This window comes from Ixodes scapularis, unplaced genomic scaffold, assembly GCF_016920785.2.
Source record: "Ixodes scapularis isolate PalLabHiFi unplaced genomic scaffold, ASM1692078v2 PGA_scaffold0__279_contigs__length_252992795, whole genome shotgun sequence".
NCBI classification, from domain to species: Eukaryota; Metazoa; Arthropoda; class Arachnida; order Ixodida; family Ixodidae; genus Ixodes; species Ixodes scapularis.
The window spans coordinates 168,646,723-168,656,011 of NW_024609835.1; the positions used below are offsets into that span (position 1 = coordinate 168,646,723).

A 9,289-nucleotide genomic window follows, 5' to 3' on the forward strand; every position below is an offset into this window, starting at 1 on the left:
GACTGTTAGCTTCATCAAGAAGTTGGACAGGCTTTTCGACATTCTGAATTCAAGGAACCCACGTGCGAGTAGCTTCAAGGCACCTATTAGGCACAGCACAAAGTACAGCTGGAAACCTTTTTTTGGCGAGATGCGTGCCTATATCACAAGCCTAAAAGACAATGACGGCAAGCCCCTGCTGATGACCAACAGGAAGACAGCCTTCTTGGGTTTCCTGATTGCTATGGAGAGTGTGGAGAGCCTGTGCGAGTGCCTCCTTGGTGGACCAACTTCACTCATGAGGTACCTGCTTACGTACAAGCTCTCCCAGCATCACCTGGAGCTGCTCTTCTGTGCCATCCGCGGCAAACGGGGGTGGAACAACAACCCCACCGCAGGGCAGTTCAAGGCGGCCTACAAAAGGATGCTTGTCCATCACGAGATTGAGGCTGGCACAGCGGGCAACTGCAAGAGCCAAGATAACACCATCCTCATGACAGTGACAGCGAGCAGGCAGCTGCCAGCAAATATGGATGAGCTGGACGTGCACAAGGCGAGGAGATTCAACCTGGTTTACCAGCCACTCCTACAAGCCGACGACGACCATGACTATGAAAGCGTACCAAGCATCGAGTCACTCTCTTTGTATGTTGAAAACGCAGTGTACTACATCTCAGGCTATGTTGTTAGGATGGTACGAAAGAAAACCAACTGCCTTGACTGCATTGATGCACTGGAAGACACACAAGTGGACCCAAGTGTCAAGATGTCAACCCTCCTCAGACAAAAAACACCGTGGAGGTTTAGTCCTACCCTCAAACAGTGTCACTACCATATGCTCACAAACAGAGAAGTGCTTGAGAAGGATGCTTGCTGCAACGAGAGGCCAACTAACTGCCCAAGGGCCGCAAGTTGTCATTGACCATGACGAATGTTGTCCTATACGACATTACAACGGGCAACATGAACTAGTTCCCATCACTGCAGGAGCATCAGCTCGACTCATCGATCTTAGATGATCACGTCAGCAAGCTGATCAAATGAATCGTTGAATGCTACTCAAAAATCAGATTCCACCACCTTGCAAAAAAGGCAACCGAAAACGCCAAAGGCGCAATCATCGGCAAGAAGTTGTCACATTTGAAGATTAGAGTTCTTCACCAGAAGCTTAGCGAAAGAAAATGATGCGCTTTACAAGTAAAATTGCAGAACAGGACACTGGTTGACGGGGTAAACCGAGCGAATGCGACACCAAAAGTGAGCAAACCTTTTAGCCGCCCCGACTGGCTCCTCCAGCTGACACCATAACACGACTGAGGTTAGAAAAGTATTTTTTCTAAAGTTTCACAGCTTTGAAACTTTTAACCACGCGTCACAAAATAGTTCTCGCGATTACTAGAAAACACCATTAAGGTTTTATCGTCGAAAACCTTCTACAAACAAAATAAAGTCCACTTTCCCGGAGTTTTCCCATAAAGTCCCATGCATTCGGTGGTGTCAATCAATGGCCGCCGGTGGCGACACTCGGCCCCAGCTGCCGAGGCCGCGGTCCGCGATCTAGCCTACTACAATAGAGATCAGTGTCGGCGATAGAATAAAGTCAATGATGATGATAACGACTTGCTTGACCTACAGCGCCATCTCATAGTGAAAACCAACACTGTTTCTCTGATGTTTTTCAGTTTTCAGTGTGTGCGGAGTCCGTGGCTTACTCCGCTTACCCAGCGATTGCTGATTGCGCTCAACCGGCTCAATTCATTTCTTTGTAGGTTCCGCCTCGTTCATTTGCCTGTCTGTGCGGTGTGTGCTGATGTGTGCCGTCTAGCGATTGCCGTGTTCATCATGGCAGTGAACGAAGCTGTGGTCGAGGCGGTCCAAGATGAAGTGGAGGGCGACGACCTGGAAGCTATTTTGATAGAACATTGTCTGCTCACGGCCATCAGGCAAACCATGCTCGAAGGGGACACATCGACCTGTGGGGACACATCGACCTGTGGGGACACATCGACCTGTGGGGACACATCGACCTGTGGGGCATGGACAAATGTTCCGTTTCGAACAGGCGAATGTACGAAGACTTAGAAAAGCACTCGCTAATCCAGAGCGGGTACGAAACGCCCAGCGCGTTGAACTAAACGGCGATGAGGCGCTATGCATCGCTTTACGACGCCTGTCGCACCCTGTGAGGCTTTGCGACATGAGAACGGAATTCAGGCGGGCAGAGTCCACTCTGTCCCTTTTCGCCAACTCTGTACACAAACACATCAAGGCGGCGTTTGGGCCACTCCTGGGCAACTTCGCCCGGAATCCGTGGCTCACCCCCATTGCTCTGGAGGAGTTCTCCCATGTAAGTACAATCGTCAACGTTTCGCTAAAGTGTATCAGTCCTAGACGTAGAAATTAGGTTATTAACAAAAGCTTCTCTTTTTTCTTGAGTGTTTGTCTGTTTGTGTGTGCGGAAGGGGGGGGGGGGGGGCTGGGGCTGGCGGGGGGGAAGTATTAAATTGAATGTTATACCATGATTAGCGCTTTCGGTATTATTGATTGATTCTTCTACTTTGGACTGAGTGGAGAGTAGAAAGAGACAAGATGGTAGCACATACAAGTCTAAGAAAGGTCTTTAAACAACAATCATCTATCTCTTTGGCTTTGTGGCCAGCTTATATCCCATTTTAGATCTTTACAAGTTAGAATGGTTATAAAAACGCAAGAAAAATATTAAATAGAGTTGTAACCCTAATTGAAATTGCCACCTCTTTGCCGCAGGCTGTTCAGCAGAAAGGAGCCCCACTCCCGAACTGCTGGGGCTTCATTGATGGGACAGCGAGGGCCATGTGCCGACCAAGCCGGCACCAGAGGCAACGCTTTCATGCGTTAAAATACCAATCGATAATGTGCCCCAACGGGATCATCGTGCACCTTCAGTGTTCACATAAAGGGAGCGCACATGATGCAGGTAAATACCATTATGCCTCTTGAAAAATCGGATTTATGGCAAACCCATTTGTGTCGGGGGATCTCAGCATACTAAACAAGGCCGCTTGTGTTGCTTTGCTCTAACTTCTTGTTTCACAATTGTTTTAATCTTCTCTTTATACTTCCCATTGATGAAAACCGTGACCTCTGTCCTCAGCACTGTCGTGGTAATTGCAGTTCTGAAGACCCCCGCACCATCCCCGCATTGTTTCCACATGCCACTTCCAGTTACTGGCCCGCCCATTTCATAATAATGTGCTCTGCTGTCACTTCCGCTCTCTCTGTGCACATAAAGAACTTCACATCTTTGTGTATTTTGTCCTGAGCACACAGCATGCAGTTTTGGGCATCGAAGAGCACCGCGCAGCCCCTGCAGCTGTCTACGAACGACACCCTCTTCACCTTTTTCTTCTCTCTTACATACAGGGCCAATGCTGGCTTTTTTCAAGTTAAAATATATAAAAGCGCCAAAAACGACAGGCACAAAGAAGAGTGCAAGCAACACAAGGCGCATGCTGCCTCTGCCCACCGTTGCACCTTACTTTGTTGACCCTGGTGTGGATGTTCTCCTACTTCAGCTCTCCTGCAACAAAGGTGATGTCCACTGATACTGTATCTTTTGCCAACGGGTATGTCCGTCACACCCACATTGTGAAGGTGCTTTTGAGTTGCACACACTTGAAGGCCTGTCCTCGAAACAGGACCAACTTATATCCCCTTGCACGGCCTCATCCGGTGCTGCTCGGCACTTTCTCAATGCTGACCTCCCCACCTCTCTCTAGCACACCTTGAGGCACTGACGGGTGCTTAATCAACTGGTACAGTGCATCATTGCCAAAAGTGAGCCCCAGCACAAGTAACAGCTTCCACATCATGCAGATTACCTCGTATCAGCTATAAGCCGATAGGGCCCTGGTTTCAGTTCCGCTGCACCTTCTGCTATTGGCCTGCAGCTGTCTCATGCTCCACCAGCTAGTTGTGAGCTGTCTGAATGCATATGCCCAGGTAGTTGTACTGCTCCACCCGCGAGATGCTACTGCTCCACGTGATGTACTGCTCCACTCTGAGCACAGTGTCATTGCCCAGGGATTTTCTCTCGTTTTTCTTTTTTGTTCATCTGTTACAGGGAGGAACTCTTGTTTTCCTGTAGCTTTCTCTTAGTGCCCACTATCTACCAGTGTTTCAAAATAGGCACCCCCATTCCATTCCAACTCTATTCCGGAGGATTTGTGTTCCCTACAATTCCATATCTGTCAACTACCAGGTATGAATACACTGGGCCCAATCCCACTCTTGGAATGGGAAAACTATGCCATTCCACTCCTTTAATTGCCAGATACTGAAAACGACGCTGGACAGCTACATTATGTTAAGACCCGTTCACACACATGCGACTTCTTAGAACCGAGCGCCTTAAAACCTCTTACAATCTCTTACGACAGGAGAACACACTGACACGTTAGCGCCATCTGTGCGGTGACCCTGGAACTGTATTTCACTAGAGCAAAGGTTTGGCTGTATTTTCGAGGTCAAATGTACATACTAGTTATGAGAAATGTTCGTTTATAACACTGACTAAGTTTTTCAAGCCAAAAAAAGAATGATGTGTTAAATAAATTTAAAATACATGGGACATCCCAGTGTTCCACTGCTACCCGAAACGGCATAAGGCTGATACAGTGATGATTGCTGCGCCAAAGTGCTTTCCCTGCTACATTCCTGCTACCAAAACGTGAGAAATTTGTTCCAACATTGTGCCAAAACTCGATTTCACTTTTCTTTATGTATTTAAGACGCGAGAGGTTTAGTAGATCAATCCGATGACTGTAATAATATTACCGGATACTGTGCCGCCGCCTTTGCGCGTGCATTGTATTGTTGTTGTGGGTAGTTATAGTGGGTATCAGAGGTATCGGAATGATGTCCAAAAACTCGAATAACTCAGGCCTCGGTACACGTCGGGATCATTATGGTAGGTATGGTAAGCTTGTGCTAAGTTTCAGAAATTTCGATTATGGCTGCAATTAAAATTCAATTTGATCTCCTTGTCAAATACTTACAGTACTCAGAGGTTTCGCAATGTCTCTCATGTTCTAGTCTGCTCTGGCGGGTTAGTCAGCTTTGTTAAGTTCTCTTCTCACCACGCTCCTGTGTACCGCAGTGAAGCGATAACCGCAAAATATGAGTCGCAATTCTGCTTATCTTGCTTCGCAGCACTGTACCCGCGTGCAGAGAAAAGCACTCCTTCAAAACGAAACAATAAACACGCAGGCGTCGATTATGTAAGAAAAAAAGAGAAAGAGGGGAGGGGAACTTGGTTAGTACTAATATGACAATTCTGCGTTGCAGTAAAAATTTCTAAATAAAACAGCAGCTATTACTTATGATATACAGGTATGTTCTGGCGATATATTCCCAAGACTGCCCCTTGTCTGTTCGCAACTTTCCATTGGAGGCGTGCCACTTTCTTTTTGGATGGAGCACCAGCAAGAGAGAAAATGAAGCCTTCAGTCCCCTTGAGTGCAATGATGATGTTTGAAGAGCAGCTTTAACCATGCGCTAGCATTGCAGTAGCAGCCCATAAGCCCTAGGTGAAGAACAACACAGCTTGCAGAAGAACCGAGCTCCTCCTATTCCTACTCCATTCCGGGTTTAATTTATCAAATTCCATTTCCATTTCATTCTTCTCAACACTGGCACCATTCTCATTCCATTGCAGGGTTGCGGATGTGAGGAGTGATTCTATAATAATTCCAACTCCTCAGTGGCATCTGTGCAGCACTGCTATGTACCACAAGAACAGCATTGGTGACAACAGGGAGCCCTGTCTTAGAATCTTGCTGCTGGCCACTGTGGGCATTGCCCGAGATTGACACTGCCACCACTGTTACATCCTGTGTATGCATCTTTCACAAGATTGATTCATTCCCTACAGAGTTTTGCTATGCCAGCTGCCTTTATATTTTCTGATAGGCGGCTGTGTCATAGGCTTTGCCGACGTCGAGAAAACAAAGGTGCAGTGGCCCACCCTCCTTTTGAGCAATCTCAATTGCTTGGTTTAGCACAAAGATGTTTTACCTAAGCGTTGACCCTACCTGAATCCATTCTGCAGTTTCCAGATGACCCCCCTTCTCTCCCCATGCATGACCAGTCCACTTTGCCCCCCGCATGAACAGCCAGTACAGCACCAATGTTATGGTCATGGGGCAGTAGCTGTCCAGCGAGGACGGGTCGTTCGTCATTATAGAACAACTGGTTACTTGGCCTTCGTCATTGAGCTGGAAGCTCTCCATCTCTCATGACATGGCGCAGGGTCTGCTGGAGGAATTTTCTCATCTCTGACACCATTCCTTTTAGCCGCTTCATCGCGGTTTTATTTAATCAAGTGGCCGTGGTTCCACCTATCCTCCTCATTGCTCTCCTCTCCTACCTGTCATTTAATTTCATTAAATCGATAAGCACCTAATTTTTTTAGCACTTTTTTATAGCACGGCCTTCTGTAAGCCTCAAATAATGTACCAGTCGACTAAATTTTGTATCAAACACTTAGAATACACGGACGTCTTGGAATAATTATCATGTCTGTTCCGACAGGTTACTTAGTTTAGTCGAGTGCGCTTCTCACCGCGCACTGGTGTACTGCAGAGAAGCTACAACCGCGAGGGAGGCATTGCAATTTTGTGTCTTGCTTTGCTGCAGGCGCACCCCTGTGCTAAGGGAAAAGCACTCCTTCAAAGCGACACGCAATGCAATTTCTGAATACTTTGGATTGTATATATGATTGACTGCAGTATCCTGGCAGTACCCTTTTCCAAGTCTAGATTTTGCAACGATACTTTGGTGTTGCAAGAAGATTCAGAAGCACTCTTTTGTAGGTTCATTTTTTACACTAATTCTTTTGTTTAGCTTTAACCTTTATGTAGGCATGATAGGACTAGCTTCAGAAGATTCAGTACCTCATATAACAATTCACAGCAGTTCCTGCTGTATTTCATCAGTCATCTTCTTGTTACCATATCTGGGGCTTCTCCATGCAACAAAATGCTACCTCTGTGTTGGTGGGTTGCTTCTGCAGTGCAGTCAATTAAAGAAAAAAAAAAGATTGCACGCAAGCAAGAATGCAGAGAGGCATTGCCTTTTAGTTAAAGACGCTGACATATTAATCTGAACATAATATTTGTAGCGGTATGAATTAAAATGAAGTGTGCATTCATGCTCCAGGAATTTTTTTTCTACTCGAAAATTTGCTTTTGGCTGCTCCAAAATTACTCGTACCAATCACATCACCGTATAGCCCATCTGGCAGCAAAACCTCTCACTTTCTATTAATGTGTTTCTTTAAGTGCTGCCCAAACAAGACACAGCAGATTCTGTGTTTTCTAAATTCCTACATGTAGCTTCGTCCAGTCCACTTCCATAAAATTTTGGTTGTCGGGGAAAGCTTTCCTTTGCTTGCGCCTTTGAACGGAGGCTCAGAGTGTGCTCATAATGTGGGTCTGAACAGCCACTCACATTCTCCGCTGGCTGTCGTGAAGGGGTCCACTGCCTGTCGTCGGTCCCTCAATATCCAGAAAACGAAAACAGGGAATAGATGACAGCAAGGAGGCGAAGAGAAAAGCAGTGCTCTTTGCGTGGTTGATGCCCTTATTGAAAACATATGTATGCATAGCAACATTCACATCTGTTGAGAGAAGTGTACGCTTCTGCTGTGTCCTGCTTGAACAGCCCTTCGCAGGTCCATCAAATGTTGAGGGAGGTAAAAAAAAATACAAAAACACAAGCTTCATGGAAGTCATATTACAGCGGAGCCGTTAAGGGCTAAGTTCCCCAGGATCGTGTCCGTGTATGTCGACACAAACCTTCCTGGACAGCTACCGCCATCTATAAGTGACGGCGGCAAGCACACAACCAGTCTGATTGCCGCCGTCGCTCGTAGATGGCGGCAACCTCTCCAGCTATCATAGAAGAATGGATAGTTGGGCGCGTTGGTGGGAATTCATCGTAGCAAACAGCACGAAAAACAAACGACGACGAAGGAGCACATAGTGTATCGAGTACAGCTCCGCTGGTCTTCCTTCTTCACAAGAGTGGAAAGGCTGAACGTTTTTGTTCATCCATGTATGGTGACCTTCCTATACTAAGTTTCAGGATAACTTGGCGAACTGTGGAGGTTGCGGCCCCCTCGACCAAATAAGGGCATCGGAGCAAGGCATGTGACAACACTCCATGGTCGAGGCCACGGAGGCCTTGTTACCGCCACAGCAACAGCGCCGTCCGCGACAAACAGCTCTAGGTTTGTTTTTCTTTTAACAGAAACAAAACTCGTGCAATATCATCTCTACTGAGAATATATAAAAAAACATAAGGCATATTCACAAATGTATTAGTTTCAATAATAAACAATTCAAACAATGACTGCACATTTGTATCCGCCCTCCATGTTTTTCTCCTTGTAGCGCCGTGACTGTTGGTGATCACAGCCGTGTTAATGACTGCTCCTGCTCAAAACATCGCCCTGACATTAGCAAACGTCACAGAATCGCTGTCAAATTGAGCGTATGTTTGCCTCAAGAACTGTTCCTGAAGCTCGCTACTCTAGCGATGACAATGTTGCTGCAGTGAACGTTCATCCGAAGTTATTTGGTTTCGCAGCAGACAACTTGGCCAGCAGACGACTGTAGATTCCTCCAGGCCTCCCATTTGGCGCAGTGACACACACGCTCCCATGATATGGGGTAACGTGCCTTGCTTCGACGCTCTTTTTGGGTCGCGGGGCCGTAGCCGCCACAGTTCACCAAGTTATTGTGAAATGGAGTATAGACATGAGATTCCTGTTACCAATACACTCATCCCGTCTTTTAATTTACTTTATTTTACTTTGTTTTCAGGCATTCTTCGTGACAGCCGGCTCATGGAGCAGCTGGAGGAGCTGATACCTGCAGAGCAGTTTGTCCTTTATGGGGACCCTACGTACCCCCACAAACCTCTTGTTTTCGAGCCATATGCTGGCTCGAAACTGAACAACACCCAGGCTGGCTTTAACAAGTCCATGAGCACTGTGAGGCAGTGTGTTGATTGAGGGTTTGGAAAAGTTGTCAATGAATTTGCATTAATTGATTTTAAGAAAAACTAGAAGCTTCTCAAGCAAGCACTAGAGAAGATGTACAAGGCAGCCGTTATTCGTGCGAACTGCCACACCTGCCTCTACAGCTCCCAGACGTCAATGTTGTTTTTTTCTGTACAGCCACCATCCCTCGAAGAATACCTTGCAACGTAACTGCAGCTTCATGTCATTGGAATTGTAGTTGAGTGTACTTGGGGTGATGCGTTTGGG

The 9,289-nt window shown here is 46.6% G+C and overlaps 1 pseudogene; it reads left to right on the top strand.

Moving 5' to 3' along the window:
- The first annotated feature begins 2,023 nt into the window (after positions 1-2,023).
- LOC121048097 lies at positions 2,024-9,034 on the top strand (annotated as a pseudogene).
- Positions 9,035-9,289: the final 255 nt, after the last annotated feature.